The following is a 23,566-nucleotide window of genomic DNA, read 5'->3' on the forward strand; positions in this document are numbered from 1 at the left end:
TCGCCTGCTGCAACAGCTAGGAGGCGCTCAGGAGCTTACTGCACACTGTTTACAATAATTTCTAAAAATGAAAGACTATCCTCATTCAAATATTTGGCTAATCCAAAGGATTTTCCATCTATATCTATTAGAAGTGGAAAGGATGTCCCCAAACCTCCTGTGTTCCTCCGGTACTTCTGGTCTTTGGCACTGACGGGATATGATACATCTATCCTATTATGCACATAGATATACAATTACATGCAGATTCTCCGGAGGCTCCTGGCTCCTTCGGGCTCACTCCTGTAAAGAGGGGGTGTAGGATGGTCAGGCAAACACTGGGCTTGTATGTTATCTCTCAGTCCACTGAAAAATCAAGGTAATTGGGGTGGAATTGATGTTGACCCACACTGATCTATCCCGTGGATAGAGCCTAAGTTTAGTTTGTGGGAAAACCCCTTTAAGGTCCATGTGTTTATGCTGTCAATATGCACAGGGAGACACAATCCCGGATGGATAATCCCTCTGTAATGTCTTGGAGTTGGCCATTCCTAAATATAAGCCCAGAGTTCTTGCTTATTGGACTCAGTAGGACTGATTACTCTACTGGGCTCTGCAGATCTGGTATCCTGCTATTTAGGTCCCTTCCCCATCATTCCCTGGATCATAATCCTCCTGGTTATGCTGCATGGTGATATTATGCTACGACAGCACCACCAAGTAAAGGAAATAGGCCTCATTGTGTGTGATACCTTATCTATGTCCGTGTCAGGCATGGCGCTGCTATTCCTCATCTAGTTTGCCTTGCCCTTAAGTTTGCCCTCTGTTAAGATGGTGGATGTTGTCTCAACCGGGTGCCATCTTACTTCCTGTTTGCTATATATTTCCTGCTCAGTAGACATTGCTTGAGTATTGTGTTTAGCTCTTGCTTGGAACTCCTTCTCCGGATTGTTCCTCCCTTCTGCGATTTACCTTGCTGAACTACTTCTTCCAGATTGCTCACCTGGCTTTTGCACGTTCTACTTTCCTGCTTGTTGTAGTACTACTGTTCCCAGCCTACACGCTGCACCTCCTGTGTCCACCCTTGGTGCTTCTAGTGTCCTGTCTAGTCCCTGCTATTGGATTCCAGCAATATATCACCAGTATCGGGACAGTCTGTATCTGTCAATAGATTCTGTCACGGGGGCTCCTGCGACCCATGTTTCGAACTGATATGACCTGATATTTTCAGGAAAATTGTAATGCAAGATGCATGTGGCGTCTCAAATCTTCAAATTAAAATGGAAAGTTTCAACTTTGAATTCATTTAAAACTTCGTCATTGGACCACAATTTGGCCTCCTCTGCTATGGGCTCTGTGGGCTCCTGCTGCTGCTTCTGCTGCCTCCACCTCCACACTATATCATTGTGCCATTCTGTGGCCTACCATGTTGCTGCCACCTCCACACCTCTGACCTCCTGCTCCTCCTGTTGCTGCTGCTGCTGGTGCTACCTTTGCAGTTCTTTTTGGACAAAGACCAGATATTTTCTGGAAAACTGTTCTGCAAGATGCATGTGGCGTCTATAATCTTCAAATTAAAATGGAACAAATTGATTTCAAACTTTGTCATTGGACTACCATTTGGCCTCCTCTGCTGTGGGCTCTGTTGGCTCCTGCTGCTGCCACCACCTCATTGCGCCACTCTGTGGCTTTCCATGTTGCTGCCACCTGTGGGCTCCTGCTGCTTCTGCTGCCGCCACCTCCACACTCTTATTATTGTGCCACTTTGTGGCCTCCTCCTCCTGCTGCTGCTGCTGCCCCTGCCACCTCCATGCTCTGTCATTGTGCCACTCTGTGGCCTACCATGTTTCCGCCACCTCCATAATTTGTCGTTGTGCCACTCTGCAGCCTACTCATGCTGCTGCCAACTGACCGCTGTCTCCCTAGAACACCCTGGGATTTCCATAATGCTGTTTTCACCCTCCACCACTCTATGACGTTGCCACTATGTTTGGTTTTCCCCTTCATTTCAACTGTCAGAAGGATGAAAAGCTTCAGGATTGATAGCCAAAAGCAGGAGTGGATACAGAACACAGAGGACATGCAAGTATCCCATTTACTGGTCATCTCTTTTCTGGATCCACTCCTGTTTGTTTTTGGCTTTAGCAATAATGATGGATTATTGACCGATTGAAAGCTTACACTGACGCGTGAAAAGAAAGGCAAAATGATCAGTGACGTCAATGCAGAATTACTGCCGACATCCTCTGCACTCTTTTGGGGGGCTTTCCACATGTATCCGCGTTTAACAGAACAGGTTCTGTCGTAATCTATGGAATCATCTGATGTCAGTGTAAGAAGAGTGCACTCTTTGATGTTATAGTGGGATCTTGGCCCTCACCTCGGTCCTTTCGAGCTGGCACAGACCTTACCTTGTCAGGCTGCGTTCCCGCTTCGCTTATTTGGGGAAGTTGGCCTCTGTAAGTGCACATGGAAGTGAAGAGTGAAGCAATTCTGTTTTTTAACGTGATTCGTCATGATTCGATTTGGGTCGAATTTTTTCAAAAAATTTGGCGAATCGGGACGAACGGAATTTTAACAAATTCCCTCATCTCTATTAAAGAGTGTACAAAGAGCCACACAGGGGTAAGTCTTGCAGATCCTCTTTACTTACACATTTGTAGGGACTCCCAGTAGTTGGTTCTTGTGATGATATCCTACTAGAACCCTGTGACTTGCTGAAACTTGTTCATATTATAAAATTTTAGTGATAAAATGATACATATTGAATACATGCATGTGCTTCCTTGTTATACAATCTATACATTAGGTCATTCCCTCCCGATAGAATTCCCTCCTCCTCCTCCTCTTTGTGTCCCGTGGGCGAACGAAAACCTGACAAATTCGGGAAAAACCGTCGCATTTTTTTAAAAAAGTGTCGCGGGACTTGCACTTACCTTCACTAGGAATAGGCCGGTGAACTGCAGTGCATTCCGGCGGGCCTCGGGGAACTTCAGCGCAGCAGCGCCACCTGGTGGACGTCGGAAGAACTACCTTAGTGAATCCCGGCCGGACCCGAATTCACCGCAGAGAAAGCGCCGCTGGATCGCGAATGGACCGGGTAAGTAAATCTGCCCCATAATTTATTGTACCATAATACAAATGGTATTATGCATCTTTATCCCAAAATCCCCTACATACCTTTGTATTGTATTAAAATGACAGCTCCATCCATGGCCCCTGATTCATGTTCAGCCTGTTTTATATTTCCTTGCCATATTCTATGTGGGATAAAGGACACTTCATATACAAATTTGCCCCTTAACCCAGATATATGTTGCTGCGTTTTGTTACTTATTAGAGATGAGCGAACACTAAAATGCTCGGGTACTCGTTATTCGAGACGAACTTTTCCCGATGCTCGAGTGCTCGTCTCGAATAACGAACCCCATTGAAGTCAATGGGAGACTCGAGCATTTTTCAAGGGGACCAAGGCTCTGCACAGGGAAGCTTGGCCAAACACCTGGGAACCTCAGAAAAGGATGGAAACACCACGGAAATGGACAGGAAACAGCAGGGGCAGCATGCATGGATGCCTCTGAGGCTGCTTAATCGCACCATTATGCCAAAATTATGGGCAACAGCATGGCCATGACAGAGTGACAGAATGAAGCTAGATAGCATCTAAAACATCCAATAATTGACCCTGACACTATAGGGGACGGCATGCAGAGGCAGCGGCAGCAGGCTAGAGAGTGGCATGGCGACATACTCTAAATGGACTCAGGCTTCAAACCAATGGGTGTCAGAGAGGAACCAAAGGAGGTGAGCAAGAAGCGCTCAAATAATATCGGTACATGATAAAAGTTTGCCAGTATATTTTGTGGATTACACAGCAGGGTGGCGACAAAGTTAACATGGAAGCCATGAAAACAACCCCAAATTCTGCCTGACACAGCTCGTTTGATAAGGGGACCATGTATGCTTACAGTTCATGCCAGTCGCTGCACTGGCTGCCAGTCTCCTTTCGAATACAGTTTAAAATAATAATAACCCTCATCCATAAAGCTCTGTATAATGCTGCACCCCCCTACCTCTCCTCTCTTATCTCAGTCTATCGCCCAACCCGTGCTCTTAGATCCGCCAGTGATCTTAGATTAACCTCTACCCTAGTGCGGACCTCCCACTCGCGTCTCCAAGACTTCTCTAGAGCTGCACCAATTCTATGGAATGCTCTGCCCCGGACTATCAGACTAATACCTAACCTCCAAAGTTTCAAACGTGCTCTTAAAACCCATTTCTTTAGGCAAGCCTATAACACTCATTAACTGCATGAAGTTTTAACTCTTCTACTAACCCGTCCTGTGTCGTCCTCCCATCTGTTATCCAGCAACCAACAGGCACCAGACTTCTCTGCAGTCCCATTCACCCTGGACCTGGTATATAAGATGACGGCTGAGTGGTTCAAGCGACAGCAATTCCATTTATTATATTTTTTTCTATTCCCTAAGAAGAATGGCTTGACCATTAAATATTCTTTTACCTCGTGTTACCCCATCATCTTCATAAACCGTAAGCTCTGGCGAGCAGGGACCTCACTCCTGTTGTTCCATACAAATGTTGTGCTCTGTTACATTACATTTGTATTTGTTTCCTATGATTTGTAAAGCGCTGCAGAATATGATGACGCTATATAAATAAAGATTATTATTATTATGGAGGCAGTGAACTAGTAGTAGATTAAAGGTGCTGCAACTATGTTAGTTGGATCTTGGGATGGAGCTGGCGCTCTGCTGCCAGGCGAGCTTTCGCCAATCCAAGCCCCTGTCTCTAGGCTACTCCCCAAACAGCACTTCTAAGAACCTTTTGTATAAGATCAAGTGTAGTAGCGTTCTTATAAGTTTAGGATATGGCGGGTGAGGGGAATGTAAACAGATGCGCAAGAAGCGCTGAAATAATATCCCTAAATGGTAAAAGTTTGCAAGTATATTTTGTGGATTACACAGCAGGGTGGCGACAAAGTTAACAACTTTGATGTGGAATGCCCTGTAATAGCTCTTGGGCGGTGTGCCTTTTATCGCCTAGGCTCAGCAGTTTCAGCACCGCCTGCTGTCGCTTAGCGACGGCACTGCTGCTGTGCCTAGAGCTACCGACTGATGGCGCCATGCCCACGGATGGTAATTCGGAGGAGGAGGAGGTGGAGGAGGGGTGGGAGGAGGTATAGTAGGCCTTTGAGACCTGGACCGAGGTAGGCCCCGCAATTCTCTGCGTCGGCAGTATATGACCAGCCCCAGGGTCAGACTCGGTCCCAGCCTGCACCAAGTTAAGTGTAGTAGCGTTCTTATAAGTTTGGGATATGGCGGGTGAGGGGAATGTAAACAGATGCGCAAGAAGCGCTGAAATAATATCCCTAAATGGTAAAAGTTTGCCAGTATATTTTGTGGATAACACAGCAGGGTGGCGACAAAGTTAACAACTTTGATGTGGAATCCATGAAAACAACCCAAATTTCTGCCTGACACACCTCGTTTGATAAAGGGACGATGTATGGAGGCAGCTATATGGACGACTTTTGGAGGTAGCAATGGAGACAACGTGTGGAGGCTGCTATGGAGACAATTTAATTTGGATAGTGCCTGTATGTGGCAGTCCCAAACATTTTTCAAACCAGAGGAGCAGGTAGGTGGCCCTCCAGTAAAATGGAATAGATTGAGTGCCTGTATGTGGCAGTCCCAAAAATTTTTCAAACCAGAGGAGCAGGTAGGTGGCCCTCCAGTAAAATGGAATAGATTGAGTGCCTGTATGTGGCAGTCCCAAAAATTTTTTAAAACAGAGGACCGGGTAGGTGGCCCTCCAGAAAAATGGAATAGATTGAGTGCCTGTATGTGGCAGTCCCAAAAATTTTTCAAACCAGAGGAGCAGGTAGGTGGCCCTCCAGTAAAATGGAATAGATTGAGTGCCTGTATGTGGCAGTCCCAAAAATGTTTCAAACAAGAGGAGCAGGTAGGTGGCCCTGCAGTAAAATGGAATAGATTGAGTGCCTGTATGTGGCAGTCCCAAAAATTTTTCAAACCAGAGGAGCAGGTAGGTGGCCCTCCAGTAAAATGGAATAGATTGAGTGCCTGTATGTGGCAGTCCCAAAAATGTTTCAAACCAGAGGAGCAGGTAGGTGGCCCTGCAGTAAAATGGAATAGATTGAGTGCCTGTATGTGGCAGTCCCAAAAATTTTTCAAACCAGAGGAGCAGGTAGGTGGCCCTCCAGTAAAATGGAATAGATTGAGTGCCTGTATGTGGCACTCACAAAAATTGTTTCAAACAGAGGACCGGGTAGGTGGCCCTCCAGAAAAATTAAATGCATGAAGTACTATAGCAAGAGCCAGTGGGCCCTGTCAAAAAATAGCCATTTTCCTCTGCTTTACTGTACAAAGAGGAGGAGAAGGAGGAAAATGAGGAGGAGGAGGAGTGGATCAATTATTCAGGTTGAGCTTCCTTCACCTGGTGGAGATTGGAAATTCTGAGAAATCCAGCCTTTATTCATTTTAATAAGCGTCAGCCTGTCAGCGCTGTCAGTCGACAGGCGTGTACGCTTATCGGTGATGATGCCACCAGCTGCACTGAAAACCCGCTCGGACAAGACGCTAGCGGCAGGGCAGGCAAGAACCTCCAAGGCGTACAGCGCCAGTTCGTGCCACATGTCCAGCTTTGAAACCCAGTAGTTGTAGGGAGCTGTGTGATCATTTAGGACGATGGTATGGTCAGCTACGTACTCCCTCACCATCTTTCTGTAAAGATCAGCCCTACTCTGCCGAGACTGGGGACAGGTGACAGTGTCTTGCTGGGGTGACATAAAGCTGGCAAAAGCCTTGTAAAGCGTACCCTTGCCAGTGCTGGACAAGCTGCCTGCTCGCCTACTCTCCCTCGCTACTTGTCCCGCAGAACTACGCACTCTGCCGCTAGCGCTGTCAGAAGGGAAATACTGTTTCAGCTTGTGCACCAGGGCCTGCTGGTATTCATGCATTCTCACACTCCTTTCCTCTGCAGGGATGAGAGTGGGAAGATTTTGCTTGTACCGTGGGTCCAGGAGAGTGAACACCCAGTAATCGGTGCTGGAATAAATTCTTTGAACGCGAGGGTCACGGGATAGGCAGCCTAGCATGAAATCTGCCATATGCGCCAGAGTACCAACGCGTAAGAATTCACTCCCCTCACTGGCCTGACTGTCCATTTCCTCCTCCTCCAACTCCTCCAACTCCTCTTCTTCTGCCCATACACGCTGAACAGTGAAGGACTCAACAATGGTCCCCTCTTGTGTCTCGCCAACATTCTCCTCCTCTTCCTCCTCATCCTCCTCCACCTCCACCTCCTCCGATATGCGCTGAGAAACAGACCTGAGGGTGCTTTGGCTATCAACAAGGGAATATTCTTCCCCTGTCTCTTGTGACGAGCGCAAAGCTTCCGACTTCATGCTGACCAGAGAGTTTTTCAACAGGCCAAGCAGCGGGATGGTGAGGCTGATGATGGCGGCATCGCCACTGACCATCTGTGTTGACTCCTCAAAGTTACTCAGCACCTGACAGATATCAGACATCCACGTCCACTCCTCATTGTAGACTTGAGGAAGCTGACTGACCTGACTACCAGTTCTGGTGGAAGTTGACATCTGGCAGTCTACAATCGCTCTGCGCTGCTGGTAAACTCTGGATAACATGGTCAGTGTTGAATTCCACCTCGTGGGCACGTCGCACAACAGTGAGCGGGCAGTTGGAGGCGGCGCTGCGCTGCCCTGAGAGTGGCAGCATCTGGGCTGGACTTCCTGAAATGCGCACAGATGCGGCGCACCTTCGTGAGCAAATCAGACAGATTGGGGTATGTCTTGAGGAAACGCTGAACTATCAGATTTAACACATGGGCCAGGCATGGCACATGTGTCAGTCTGCCGAGTTGCAGAGCCGCCACCAGGTTACGGCCGTTGTCACACACAACCATTCCCGGCTTGAGGTTCAGCGGTGCCAGCCACAGATCAGTCTGCGCCGTGATGCCCTGTAATAGCTCTTGGGCGGTGTGCCTTTTGTCGCCTAGGCTCAGCAGTTTGAGCACCGCCTGCTGTCGCTTAGCGACGGCACTGCTGCTGTGCCTAGAGCTACCGACTGATGGCGCCGTGCCCACGGATGGTAGTTCGGAGGAGGAGGTGGAGGAGGGGTGGGAGGAGGAGGAGGCATAGTAGGCCTGAAACACCTGGACCGAGGTAGGCCCCGCAATCCTCGGCGTCGGCAGTATATGAGCAGCCCCAGGGTCAGACTCGGTCCCAGCCTCCACCAAGTTAACCCAATGTGCCGTCAGCGATATATAGTGGCCCTGCCCGGCAGCACTCGTCCACGTGTCCGTGGTCAGGTGGACCTTGTCAGAAACGGCGTTGGTCAGGGCACGGATGATGTTGTCTGACACGTGCTGGTGCAGGGCTGGGACGGCACATCGGGAAAAGTAGTGGCGGCTGGGGACCGAATACCGAGGGGCGGCCGCCGCCATGAGGTTGCGAAAGGCCTCGGTCTCTACTAGCCTATAGGGCAGCATCTCCAGGCTAAGCAATCTGGAGATGTGCACATTAAGGGCTTGGGCGTGCGGGTGGGTTGCACTATATTTGCGTTTCCGCTCCAGCGTCTGGGGTATGGAGAGCTGAACGCTGGTGGATGCTGTGGAGGATCGTGGAGGCGACGATGGGGTTTTTGTGGCAGGGTCCTGGGCAGGGGGCTGACTAGCAGCTGACACAGGGGAAGGAGCAGTGGTGTGCACGGCCGGAGGTGAACGGGCTTGTTGCCACTGAGTGGGGTGTTTAGCATTCATATGCCTGCGCATACTGGTGGTAGTTAAGCTAGTAGTGGTGGAACCCCTGCTGAGCCTGGTTTGGCAAATGTTGCACACCACAGTCCGTCGGTCATCCGGTGTTTCCTTAAAGAACCTCCAGACTTCTGAAGATCTAGCCCTCGCCGCAAGAGCCCTCACCACGGGAGCTTCACTAGTTGACACATTTGGCGCTGATGCACCAGCTCTGGCCCTGCCTCTCCGTCTGGCCCCACCACTGCCTCTTCCAACCTGTTCTGGTCGAGGACTCTCCTCCGTCTCAGAAGCACTGTGTTCACCCGGCCTCTCAACCCAGCTTGGGTCTGTCACCTCATCATCCTCCGATCCCTCAGTCTGCTCCCCCCTCGGACTTCCTGCCCTGACAACAACTTCCCCACTGTCTGACAACCGTGTCTCCTCATCGTCGGACACCTCTTTACACACTTCCACTACGTCAAGAAGGTCATAATCACCCACAGACTGTGACTGGTGGAAAACCTGGGCATCGGAAAATTGCTCAGCAGCAACCGGACAAGTGGTTTGTGACTGTGGGAAGGGTCCAGAAAACAGTTCCTCAGAGTATGCCGGTTCAAATGCCAAATTTTCCTGGGAGGGGGCAGACTGGGGGGGAGGAGGCTGAGGTGCAGGAGCTGGAGGAGTGGCGATTTCGGTGACATGGGTGGACTGCGTGGAAGACTGACTGGTGGTGGACAAATTGCTCGAAGCATTGTCAGCAATCCACGACATCACCTGTTCGCACTGTTCTGGCCTCAACAGTGCTCTACCACGAGTCCCAGTAACTTCAGACATGAACCTAGGGAGTGTAGCTCTGCGGCGTTCCCCTGCTCCCTCATCAGCAGGTGGTGTCTCACCCCGCCCAGGACCACGGCCTCTGACCCCTGCAGTAGTTGGACGCCCACGTCCCCGCCCTCGTCCTCTACCCCTAGCCCTCGGGTTAAACATTTTTAAAATGAGAGTTATAACTTTATTTTTTTTTTAACTTTTTTTTGTTTTTTTTTTGTGTTTTTTGTTTTTTTTTGTGTTTTTTGTTTTTTTTTGAGTTTTTAAAACCAAACAATGCTATCCTATTGCTATGGCTATTTTCTAGCCAAGTATCAAAGCACACTACTATGCCAGATGAGATGACACTGAGTTAGTGCCTAATTGAAATCCAACCCCTACTAAATTTTCCCACTTCGGTCTTTGCTATGGATATGTGCGTCACTAAGCGCAGAACACAGCGGTCGCAAGTCTCACTACAAATTGCTCAGAATTGGCTAGTACATGCACTGCAGAAAGTACAGCCACCAGCAGATCAACCAGAAATCAAATATATAGAACGCTACTGTAGGCGTAAGTAAGCTCTTTGTATTCTCCTATGGCTATTTTCTAGCCAAGTATCAAAGCACACTACTATGCCAGATGAGATGACACTGAGTTAGTGCCTAATTGAAATCCAACCCCTACTAAATTTTCCCACTTCGGTCTTTGCTATGGATATGTGTGCCACTAAGAGCTAAACACAACGGTAGCAAGTCCCCCTGCTAATTCCTCCCAAAATGGTACTAGATGCAAATTAAAATAAAAAAAGTAGAACGTTATTGTAGCCCTAAGAAGGGCTGTTGGGTTCTTGTAGAATCACTCCTGCCTAACAGTAAGCTAATAGAACACCCTAACGCTTTCCCTGACCAGCAGCAGCTCTCTCCCTAGCGGCATCCAGACACAGAATGATCCGAGCAGCGCGGGCAGCGGCTAGTCTATCCCAGGGTCACCTGATCTGGCCAGCCAACCACTGCTATCGACGTGTAAGGGTACCACGTCATGCTGGGTGGAGTGCAGAGTCTCCTGGCTTGTGATTGGCTCTGTTTCTGGCCGCCAAAAAGCAAAACGGCGGGAGATGCCATTTTCTCGAGCGGGCGAAGTATTCGTCCGAGCAACGAGCAGTTTCGAGTACCCTAATGCTCGACCGAGCATCAAGCTCGGACGAGCATGTTCGCTCATCTCTATTACTTATCTAGTATCTTGATTGTAGTTACTACTGGCTGATGACCAGATCTTCACCTCCATGGTTCATTAGTTATCAGACTACTTACAGCATAGTAGTCAGTGTGTAGGTTAGTGCAATCATTGTCCCCTATGTCAGGTGTCTCAGTTTGGGATAGGATGACTGTCTTGCCTTGTACATAGCCTCTTCTGAGCAAGAATATCAGGGCAAAACCGGGTGCTAAGACATTGGACAGAAGTTCGTAACAGGGAAAAAAATCCACTGACTCCAATAAATCTTTACTGATTTGATAAAAACTATAAAAATATGATTATAACAAAGTCCTCAGACAAAGCACTAGTTATCATAAGGATCTATAGAACTGAAACGCGTTATGCAATGGTGCCTGGTTGTGTGATATTTTTTTGCCATTTCCTTGATATTTCCTTATATTGGATAATCAGTATATGGGGTTAAAGGGAACCTGTCACCAAGGACCTCATTTTCACTAAAGACAGGATACAGAAGTCCATTACATCTGCATTGCACAGATGCCTTTCTGCTTTCTCTAAGCATTTGCATTACAATATAATTGTGTGATATAATTTACCTTGCACCCTGACAGAATCCTCTGTTTAGTCCCAGGGGTTGGCTTTGATTTGGATGTTTTTTAAAAAAAACAAACATGTGACTTGTCTGTGCTGCAGACTCCTCAGCTCTCAGCCCTCACCTTTGTGCTCCTGTACAGCTCCTCCCTCCCCTACTGATGTCACCAGACTGTGAGCTCTGTCCCTGTGTGAGTAAAGGAGCAGGAGGGAGGAGCAGTACAGGAGCACAAAGGTGGGTGCCAAGAGCTGAGCAGTCTGCAGCACAGACAAGTCACATTTTTTTTGTAAAAGGCATCCAAACCCAAACCAAGCCCTGGGACTCAGAACAGGACACTTGCATAGTAAGTTAAAACACACAATTATATTGTAATGGAAATGCTCCGAAAAGGTAGAAAGGCAGATTTATAATCCAACTGTAATGGGCTTCTGCAACCAGTCTTTAGTGAAAATTAGGTCCCTGGTCATAGGTTCCATTTAGGAAGGTCACTCAATTACTACTGCAACACAGGGATTACTCTTGGAGACAATTCCAGCTATTGTTATCCTCAGAGTTGATGTGCATTTACCATGTGGTCAGCTCTATAGCATGGGGGGGGGGGGTCTGTACCCTGTCTCACACAATTGAATCGCCCTCCTCTATTTCTCTGTTTTTGTTCTTCTCTTCTTTTGGGAATGGGCACATTAAATCCCCTACATACATTACTGTTTATTGAGAATCTCTCAGCATTGACTCTCTTTTCCTCTCTTGTTTCCCACCACAGTTCCTTAAAGAGGGCAATAACTTGGAGATCAAGGCTCGTTATGCTGAACAATATCCATACGCTTATTCGGTATGGCTGGGATGGTTTTTTGCAGGACTGATGGTGTGCCACCCGGATTATGCAAAGGCTATCCTGTCCAGACAAGGTAAAACCTTGGATTGTTGACCAACCTTAATGTGTCACAATGAATTTATGTTGAGGGGTGATCTGAGTTCCTAGTTCAAAAAAACATTTTTAAACTACTCGATCGGTGGTGGTTGTGAAGGTCAGGCCACCAATAATGAATCATAGATAGACTACTATTGTTATAGTCCTAAAGAACCCCTTTAATGTCACACTGACATTCAAAGGACCTTAGATAAAGTCATGAAAATATCAGGATGTTTGTTTATTAAAAAAACCTGAAGAAACATTATGGGAAAACATAAGTGGAAGTGTAGGGATCGGGTTTCCCTGACTTCCTGTGTCATGCTCCTCCCCCCTCAAGTCATGCACTAGGTTAATGAGTGCTCATTTAAATGGTCTCTAAGTTTGGTAACAAAGTTTGCATAAATGTATAGTACAAGTACAGAAAACCCTTCTATTGCTTCTTTCTCCACTCTTATCATCCTCATTCTTTCCCTCCTAATTCACTTTTCACTCTGGAATCTTTCCTGAATTCCGTCTCCCAAGTAAGACAGACAGAAGGTCACTGAGATATCAGATTACATAGAAGTCTATGCAGGGGGGAGGGGGAGATGTGAGTCACAGCAGCTAGGTCTCCCCCAACCAACACAGATACTGCGTAGTAAAGCAGGTACTATACCTACCATTCAGCTGTTATTTGCCTCACAGGGAGGGACGGCCATCATAGATCCGATTTTAGGCTTTCCTCTCAATAGTTTCAAATCTTCTTCTTTTCCTACAGATCCAAAGGATGACTTTGCCTATTACTTTATTACTTCATGGATCGGTATGTAATTCTGTACAAATACATATAACCGCTGTGTCTGTAGATAGTGGAGGATTGATGAATATTCTATGTGTATAGAAATCCTACCCAAACTCATTTTTACAATTTGTGACACATAGGGAAGGGGCTCCTGGTGTTGTCAGGACAGAAATGGTTTCATCACCGCCGGCTGCTGACCCCGGGATTCCATTACGATGTCCTGAAGCCGTATGTCACACTGATGTCCGACTGTGTCACCATCATGCTGGTAATTCTACATAATTATTGATCTTCTGCAGGGAAACTGTGAGCCACACGTGATAGGGAAAGGTCCAGACAGTGTAGTAGAGATAGCCGCATGTATAGTACAGATCCAAATTTATACCCATTATACTGTACAGGTATTATATTGCCTCAATTTTCATAGAATCTGATTGGTTTAGGACAAATGGGAACGTCTCATCCCAGATGAGAACCCAGTGGAGCTCTTCCATCACGTCAGCCTCATGACCCTGGACACCATCATGAAATGTGCCTTCAGTAGTCACAGCAGCTGCCAGCTGGACAGGTAAGTAAAAAATGAAACATAAATATAATTAATCCACAAATTGTTTTCAAAAAGTCATCTTTTAAGAATTGAGCTCAGCTACTGTATTGTCCTCATTCCTTTAGAGATTGACAGGAGGTTGTATGTATGACTAATACCCAATTCAATTTCCAATTCAATTGGGACTACAATTGGGGTCCTAGAGGTGCTCACTCACTGTCCTGTGAGTCTGTTGGATAACATTCAGCTTAAGCCACTAGGAAGCCTTAAACAGGAGGAAATGAACAATGGCCTACAGTCCCCTCAACCGTATTCACTTTAGAAGAGTAACTTTCTGATGTCCCCCTACAGTGAGAGCCCCTACATCAAAGCTGTCTACGAGCTGTCACGTCTGGTGGACCTCCGGTTCTACTTTATCCCGTATCATAATGATCTGATTTTCCACCTGAGTCCTCATGGCTACCGATTCCGCAAAGCCTTGAAGATCGCGCACGGGCACACGGGTGAGTGCTACAAGACATGATGGGAGTTGTAGTTGTAGTCAAAGAGAAAAACTACGTGATCTTACCTACATGTATAGGCATAATTACACATATTGTAGCTGTATGTGTGTTTTTACATTAGTCTTGACCTTTGAGTTGTAGGTAAATATAATGGATTGGACTTTGTGATCTTCTAGACTGAATTGCACGGATGTTGATACAGGGCAGACCTGACCGTGTGTCTTATAAAGGCTCAGCCATGTTAACTTTCAATACACTGCTTTGGGTGAGAAGATGTTTTAACATCCTTTATCTGATTAAACCTTTTGAAAGCTTGGAGAGGCGGCCAAAAACATCTACCATCAACTTACTGTGTATCTGTTGAAAGCCAACCCCCTCAAAATTTCAATACTAGAGATGAGCGAGCACTAAAATGCTCGAGTGCTCGTTACTCAGGTCGAACTTTTCCCGATGCTCGAGTACTTGTATCGAATAACGAGCCCCATTGTAGTCAATGGGAGACTCGAGCATTTTTCACTGAAAGAACAGATTGAAAGAACGCTAAAGAAGAACACATTGCAGATGTTTGCAGATGTTTTCACTGAAAGAACACATTGAAAGAACACAGTGAAGAACACATTGCAGATGTTCCGTACATCTGCTAACTGATCGGAAGACACGCGTGCAGAACGATGTTCTTCACAATAGTATATGAAGAACAATATGTGTGAAGAACACATTGTAGATGTTTCCATACAACACCTTTGACTAATTAATCACTTGAACCAAATAGAGAAAGTATAAAAGAATATGAACCCCAGAGCCCGCCGCAAAGCGGGATGGTCTTGCTGCGGCGGGACTAGGCCCGTGCTGGCAGCCAGGGATGTAGGACACAGTCCGAGCCTGGGATGACAGCTGGAGTGCGGTTTGGAAGGATGAGCTGGAAACTCACGGCAGGCAAGCAGGCAGTAGCTGGCACAGGACCCAGGCGGGAAGGAACGGACAAGTCCTTGGAGGAGAGCTGGTGGCTTGGGGGAGTCTGGGAACGCTGGAAGACAGGAACCACCAGGAGCGTCTGGGAACGCTTGGAGACAGGAGCGTCTGGGAACGCTTGGAGACAGGAGCGTCTGGGAACGCTTGGAGACAGGAGGGTCTGGGAACGCTTGGAGACAGGAGCGTCTGGAAACGCTTGGAGACAGGAGCGTCTGGGAACGCTTGGAGACAGGAGCGTCTGGGAACGCTTGGAGACAGGAGCGTCTGGGAACGCTTGGAGACAGGAGCGTCTGGGAACAGTGATGGGCTTTCTTCTTCAACAGGTACCGCTGTGGAAACCATGGAAGTTCCTTAGAATGCTGCAACAATGCTGAAACAACAAATGCTGTAAACCACAATGCTGAACAAATGCTGAAGATCCGGCCAGGAAGGAAGGGAGGTGCCGGATTATAAAGGGTGAGCAGGATTAGCGAACTCCAACCAGGAGTACGCTGGCCCTTTAAGGCTTGAAAAGTCCGCGCGCGACTGCAGGGAGGGAGACGTGCGGCCTACATGCCGGGAGCCGGAGCACAGACAGGAGCCAGAAGAGGTAAGTGAGGGCAGGGGGACGGGGACCGGCAGGCAGCGGAGCAAGGGTGTACCCGCGATCCGCGACATGGAGCACGGGAGCACCAGTGACAGCGACACTTGGTGATAGATGTATGGATACCTTTTATCGTATCAAACAAAAGGAGGTAAAAAATCATCTACCATCAACTTACATACAACCATTTGATACTTTCTTCCCAACATCAGACATTAGGGGAAAGTCTCATACATATTACATGGTTACATGGTACCAATCATCTAATGTGTACGCCAGTTTTGTGTGGGAAATTAACCACTAATTATCTATACTCCTATTTAGATAAAGTAATCCAAGAGCGAAAGCAATCGCTCAAGAATGAGATGGAACTGGAGAAGATCCAGAAGAAGAGGCACCTGGACTTCCTTGACATCCTCCTCTGTGCTAAGGTAGGGTAGGGTAAAAATTACTGTATATACCATACAACGTAACCTTTTCCATACACTTTTTAGGGCTTATCACCACCTCCTATGGAAATCCCATTTTGTTATTCTTGTTGGAATAAAGGCTGTTCCCATCCTGGATCTCCTTTCTATGTGAAGGGATATCTTCTATCTCTACAGACTTCCTTTTTAGTTGATTAAATGGGATATCCCTCTTGTCTAGTATCAGTAATAGTCTCGGTTGACCTGTTCGTAGAAAAAGGCAAAAGCCATAATTGTTTTCCCCAGGATTTTTTTAACCTTCATCTGATATGACAAAGGAGGACTTGTATTTATAAGTGGGCGCCTCACTCCTTCATCTTGAGATGTAACATGTCATATAATGATTGTTAATAATAGGATGAGAATGGTCAGGGTCTGTGTGATGAAGACCTCCGGGCGGAGGTGGACACCTTCATGTTTGAGGGACATGACACAACGGCCAGTGGCATCTCCTGGATATTATACTGCCTGGCTAAATACCCCGAGCACCAGGAGAAATGCCGGGAGGAGATCAGAGACGTCCTGGGGGAGAGGACTACCGTAGAGTGGTGAGAGGATCTTCTTTCAGTATCTACATTTTTTGTTATGCATATATATAAGTATCAACTGTGGGAGTCATAAATTTACTTTATATCGTAAATCTGATTGTTAGTTTCATTGACTTTTCCTCCATCTATGGTCATTTTCCTTTGGTCTTATAAGTCTAGTAGGACGTTGCCTTGGCCATCTCTCTCCAGGTGGCCCATAGCACAGGCTTTTGTTATAGTACATATACCGCTGCCTAAGGAGTGTTATTTACCCATCCTTCTTTTTGAAAGGTAAATCTTTATATCATACGTTCCAGGGAAGACCTGAGTAAGCTTCCATACACCACCATGTGTATTAAGGAGAGCATGCGTCTTAATCCACCCGTCCCAGAAGTGGCTCGTAAACTCAAAGAACCGATCACCTTCTGTGATGGACGAAGCCTACCTAAAGGTTAGTTACCGTAACTGATTGTATATTCTATTTGTCTGTTATATGTACAGTATTTGTTTGTGAGTAACTTTTTAAAATTGAGTTTCTTTTGTCTACAGGAACCAATATTCTCCTCTGTATATATGCAATAAACAGGTGTCCGAGCATCTGGGAAGATCCGGAGGTAACAAATTGTCACCCCATTCTTTTCCAATGATTATTTTCTGGTTGACTTATCCGGGTCTGGCACTCACAAGTAACCGGGAACTCAACCAGATATCATTGGCCCTATTTTTATAGGAAATGTTTTACATGGTCCCTGTATGGAACTGTGTAAGTCACAGTTTTGTTGGTTACATACAGTATGTAGTCACGCACAGCTCCTTAGTACTGCTCATATACAGGCGGTCCCCTACTTAAGAACACCTGACTTACAGATGACCCCTAGTTACAGACGGACCTCTGGATGTTGGTAATTACTGTACTTTAGCCATAGGCTACAATAATCAGCTATAACAGTTATCACAGGTGTCTGTAATGAAGATTTATTGTTAGTCCTGCTTCTTATGACAACCCAACATTTTTAAAATCCAATTGTCACAGAGACCAAAAAAATTCTGGCTGGACCTACAATTGTAAAATATACAGTTCCGACTTGCATACAAATTCAACTTAAGAACAAACCTACAGAACCTATGCTGTACATAACCCGGGTACTTCCTGTACTGCATGTCTTGTTCCATATTTTATTGGTGCTCAATGCAAACTTAGTCATCGTTCAGAAAACACTGGGGGTCATTTATCTTAATTTTTCTTCTTTATTTTCTACTTTCTTTGGCACATTGCAATTTTCGAGCCTTTTTGGAGACTTTTTGAAATATGCACTGAAGTCCGCCGGACATTTGTTTATGGTCAGTCAGACATATTTATCTTCTATTCCAGATGTGCTGATTGTCTTAAATAACATTTATCTTTTCAAATTGTCTAAAATTTGCGACTTTTTTTTATCGGAAAAAAATCCAGACGAAACCCTACTTGAGAAAAAACTTAGAAAGAAGTGACTTGAGACATTTGTGCAACGTTTTTGAGGCATTCGTAACAAATGTTGCAAAAACGAGATGCAGAAAAAAAAACAGCACAAGGAAAAAGTGAGATTGATCAATTACCAAAAAAAGCTGACAAAAAAAAGACAGGCAAAAACCAGTCGAAACAAACAGAGATAAGATAAATGACCCCCACAGTGTTGCAAACCTTTAAAAAAAATATATATACTGTATATACTCGAGCATAAGCCGACCCAAGTATCAGCCGTTTTTTACTCAAGTATAAGCCGAGTTTGGGTATTCAGCACATTTTTTTGGGCTGAAAAACTAGGCTTATACTCGAGTATGTATATTTTTTCTTTTCAGGTGTTTAATCCCCTGAGGTTCTCTCCAGAAAATTCATCCAAAAGACACCCTCACGCCTTCTTACCCTTCTCTGCAGGAGGAAGGTAAAGCATAAAATTATTTTTTTTTTATTATTTGTAATAATTTTTATTGGGGGGGAGGGGGGTCATTAGCACATCACAGTCATTTCACTATGTACACATTTCTGTATGAGGAATAGGTAGGTGTAAAGATGTTTTATCATATATATCCTTCTACATCTTAGCTTAGAGGGCAGACGAAAGAGAGTATAACTACAGGACCAGACTACAAAGTGTTGTCTGTTACCATGGAGACAAATAGATTTGTACTGAAGCAGTAGAAACAAAACCAGAGGAAATGTGCTTTAATATTTTTCATAATATCAATATATAAATTTACAGTATATAGTAGGAAAATTAAGAAATTATGGTAATTTGGGACTGGGTTTCCTTACAGGAACCTGTACAGGAAATATATATCTACAATATTTTACCAACATTCACATAGAGCATATCATCAATATGGCTGAATTAGTTATTTGGGATTCAACCAATAATTCAATGACCCCAGTGATGACTAGAGATTGACTCCAAAGTCACCTCCAGTTGGGGTTATCTTCTTTTGGGGTCACTGCTGTGTCACAGTCTTGGCCAACTGGAAGATACTTTGTTTCTCCTTTAGACCAGTCTGACCCTTATGAATATTTCTGCTTGTTCCTTGTATGAGATCTATTTGTCCCTTACCTCATTGTATTCTCACTCCCAGGAACTGCATCGGACAGAATTTCGCGATGAATGAAATGAAAGTCGCCGTCGCTTTGACCTTACAGAGATTTGAGCTCTGTACGGACCCTGAGAGAGAACCAAAAAAGCGGTCACAATTAGTCCTACGCTCCTTGAATGGGATTCACCTTAATTTGAGGAGGTTGTGACCAGAAGAAAAATGTCTGATCTTTACAATTAAGGTTGTAATTCTGTTCGAAACGCGTCAATTTTTATTTTGATTGTGTACATGTTGGGCCACATTTATCTTTTCTGTGCGCCTAAGTGTAGTAGTTGCGCCTAAATTCAGGCACACTGTTTTGCCAGAATTATTACAAGCTACAACCATCTGTGATAAGGTAATTTCCTGCCTCTTATTAATCACTTTACTTTAAAACAGTTTAGGCGCAGTTTAGGCGCAATGTTAGATTCGGGCACTTACATGTGATCCTCCTACAAGCTCCTCTCTGCTTCTCCCACAGCCAAGAATGAAGATAACACTCACAGCAGCACCCAGGTGTGTGACACCCTGCACCCAGTGATCTCCTTAGCAGGGGCTTCTCCTGGAGGGGATCCCCCAGTGCCGGTCTCCTGCTGCACCCCTGTAATTCGGGCCAGTAATCCCCTCAGATACTGTGCAGAATTACATGGGGGACACTTGTATGTAGTATCTGCAACATTCTGCAAACTTTTGCAAAGTTCTGCAAACTTCTCCTCTCTCTTGCTGTGAGCTCAGCGTTTTGCAGAATATTTTGTAAATAGAAGGTGATGAACTGTAAATAGAGTCTGCAGCTCCTGTCTGCAATGTATCTAATGTATCTATTATATGTTCCAGTGTCTGCAGAGTATCTCATGTATCTATTATATGTTCCAGTGTCTGGCTGAGCTCTGCTGCTAGAAATGAGCTGGTCTGCAAAGTGGCTCAGTGCTTTCTTCTCAGATAACGCCACCTTTGGGCTGGAGTGTTTCTGCGCCCGTTTTTGCGCCTAAATGCAAAAGTCGCACGTGATGAATATCATTAGGCGCAGCAAAACATCTGGAATTGAACGATAGATGAGGGAAAGGTGGTTATTTTAGCTGCGCGGCTAATTTGACGTTTAATCGCAAAAATGGCGCAAAAACGGTGCGCCTAAACGAAAAGGCGCAAAAACAACAGAAAAAACAAGTGATAAATGTGGCCCATTATGTTTTTTTAAAATTCTGGAATAAAGCCTAGAAGATGTTATACTGGTAAGCCTGGAGGAAAATCTAGATTAAAATCTTATAGGCTATAAATCCTCTGCCTGGCAATAGGGTTACATATGACTTTTCACCACCTCCAAGGGTTTTCCGAAAGAAATTCTGGTCACCTGCTGCAACAGCTAGAGGGCGCTCCGGAGCTTACAAAAATTTCTTAAAATGAAAGGTTAATATTATTCAAATATTTGGCTAAGCCAAAGAATTTTCCATCAATATCTCCTGTGTTCCTCCGGTACTTCTGGTCTTTGGCACTGACGGGTTATGATACATCTATCCTATTATGCACTAAGTTATAGATATACAGTAACAGAATATATTATACATTCTGGCTCCTTGGGGCTCACTCCTGTAAAGAGGGGGTGTAGGATGATCAGGCAAACACTGGACTTGTATGTTATCTCTCAGTCCACTGAAAATTCAGGGCAATTGGGGTGGACTTGATGTTGATAGAAATAAGGATCAGGAGGAGAGGTGATCCAACACGCAAACTCATGGCTCAATTTACTTAAAGTTAAATTTGTCCTTAAAATGGAGGCACAGAAATGGTCCTGTATATTTAAGGTCCATGTGTTTATGCTGTCAATATGCACAGGGAGACACAATCCTGGATTGGATAATCCCTCTCTTATGTCCTGGAGTTGGCCATTCCTAAATATAAGCCCGGAGTTCTTGCTTAATGGACTCAGTAGGACTGATTACTCTACTAGGCCCAGCAGACTTTTGACTAGATTGACTATAGAGTATTGGAACCTGCCCAAGCTTAAAATGATATACCTGGTGACAGGTTGCTGTAGTCGTGCTTCTTACGCAGCAGATGCAAATCGTCTGCCTGGAGATTGATTCCAGTCTAGCTGACCCCTTATCAAGGGTGAGGTACTTACTGCAAATTTGTCTTGTCCATTGGACTATTACCCTGCCGCAGCCAGCCAAATAACAATTCTACTTGCCCTCGGCAGAAGGAGTTCTGACCATTCTTTTTACCTGCCTCTGTTGGACTGTTTCATGCAAGTTGTGCTAATAAAGATACCGTGAGTTCACATCATCTCCATTTTCAGTGTGCATCCCTGGCCTGCCCCTACTATCACTTTTTACCTTCAGCCAAGGCTTTGTCACCTACACCAGGAGTGCCAGAGGGGGAACTATTACTGTCACACAGTCCCCATCATCAAGCTGGCCACTCAGTTCCTCGTCTACAGCTGCCTCCATATACTGTTGGCCCCCCGGTGGGGATGTTGCACCTCCACAGGTCCTGTAGTAGCCTCAGTATTCTCTCTTTCTCTAAGATCTTTTAGCACTTGCTATTTGTAGGTCTTCTGGATTCCCTATGGTCTCTTTTCTGTAGGTTCTTCCTGGTCTCTATATCCCAGGCTCAACAAGTGTGAATAGACTTGTTGAAGCTGGTCCCTCACCTTGAGATTGTGTTGTTATTTTTCCTCTTCACATCTGTACGTTGGCTTCTGTTGTTAAGGGTGTCGTCTATGAACATACATTATTGCAGTTGGCACCCTCTAACTAACTCTTTCATGTCTCTCTAACTAGGGTGGTTCCTTTTATGGTCTGAGCCTCTTTACTTGTGCTTTACCGTTGTTAGTGCACCACACCCCACCATTGCCTAGGGATATCGGGGAGCAGATGTGACTCCTAGGAGATGAGTGTCTGCCTGATGGATGTCATGGTAGCTCTCTCCTGGTCTTGGGCCTCTGCCATACCCACATGCGTGTTGACAAGGTTTCTCCTGAGGCATTCATGGTGTATATGGTGGGTCTTGGCCTATTTTAAAGGGGAGGCCCATGATCATGTGCAGTTATAAGCCAGAGGCACACACTACGTAGAGGAGATAGTCATAGTTTCTTTATTAGAAGAAGGCACGTTTGAGACAGCACCAGCTATAGAATCTCTGGTGCAACATGCCATGCCATGACATTGCTGCCGATGGGGGACGTATATCGGCCGTATATACGTCCCCCATACGTTAGTGTGAATGCAGCCTTAGTCTGTATTTTCATGCAGAAGATCTGCAGTATTTTATAGTATCAGCATCCATGTGAATATAGACTATAGGATTGTATAATAATCTGCTATTACCTTTTGGTGATGAGTCCCTCTCACAAAAACAGATCTCAGTTTAGCAATTTCAAGGCTTTCAAGGAAATTCTGATTCTGTTAAAAGCAGAGATTTAAACACTGCCCCATCTGAGCAAAGACCACTATTTTCATGCAAAATTTTCAATAAGAACCACTTAAGAAAACCACCAGTTAACCCACAGGCACAATGTGGAAAATATTTAAATCCTGGAGCTCCAAATTCTGACTTGTTCTGCAACTTATTGGGGCTCCTTTACTAAGGGTTCGCAGAATATCCATCGATTTTGGCGCATCGGCGACTGCTTTCATGCAACATAAATCGGGAGGGCGAGCCTTCGGACGATCCGACTGTTTCGGACTAAGCGCGGGATTTAACATTTAAATTGGGTCGCAAGCCATGTACTTACATACATCGGGAAGAAGAAGGTGAACTCCGGCGGACCTGAGCGGGGAGTGACACATGGAGGATATCGGGCCCACGATGTAAGTAAATCGCGGCAACTGTGCATACTCGTCAAGGAACGCACCTCAGGCAACGCAGAGGGACGGGTAAGTGAATGTACTCCATTGAGTTCATTCTGTAACATTTTTGATTGTTACACCATTCGGTCAGTTATGATGGGGATGGGGGATCTTCTTTAAAAGATGCACAAATTGCTGAAAACCAATAGCAGTGGACAGAAGTAGAGATGATCGAGTTGGTCAAAATTTGGGTTCAACAAATTTGTCTGAATTTCACAACAAAATTCGGTTCGGGACCTGGACGTTCAGTTGAAAACAATGAAGTCAATGGATTTTAACACCTACAATTGCTATAAAATGGGGCCAATAAGGGCTATGTTACGGGTGCCCCCGCGATCCATGTCTCAGGTGCCCATCTTGGTGGCACAGCACCCCCAGCCCTCACTTACCTCTCCAAGATCCTGCTTCCGTCCAGGCTAGGCCGCGCATGTACCTGCTCCC

General features: G+C 45.6%; 1 pseudogene; it reads left to right on the forward strand.

Moving 5' to 3' along the window:
• Nucleotides 1-302: 302 nt before the first annotated feature.
• Nucleotides 303-21,932, forward strand: LOC140105242 (cytochrome P450 4B1-like; annotated as a pseudogene).
• Nucleotides 21,933-23,566: the final 1,634 nt, after the last annotated feature.

The sequence above is a fragment of the Engystomops pustulosus genome, chromosome 10, assembly GCF_040894005.1.
Source record: "Engystomops pustulosus chromosome 10, aEngPut4.maternal, whole genome shotgun sequence".
Lineage (NCBI taxonomy): Eukaryota > Metazoa > Chordata > Amphibia > Anura > Leptodactylidae > Engystomops > Engystomops pustulosus.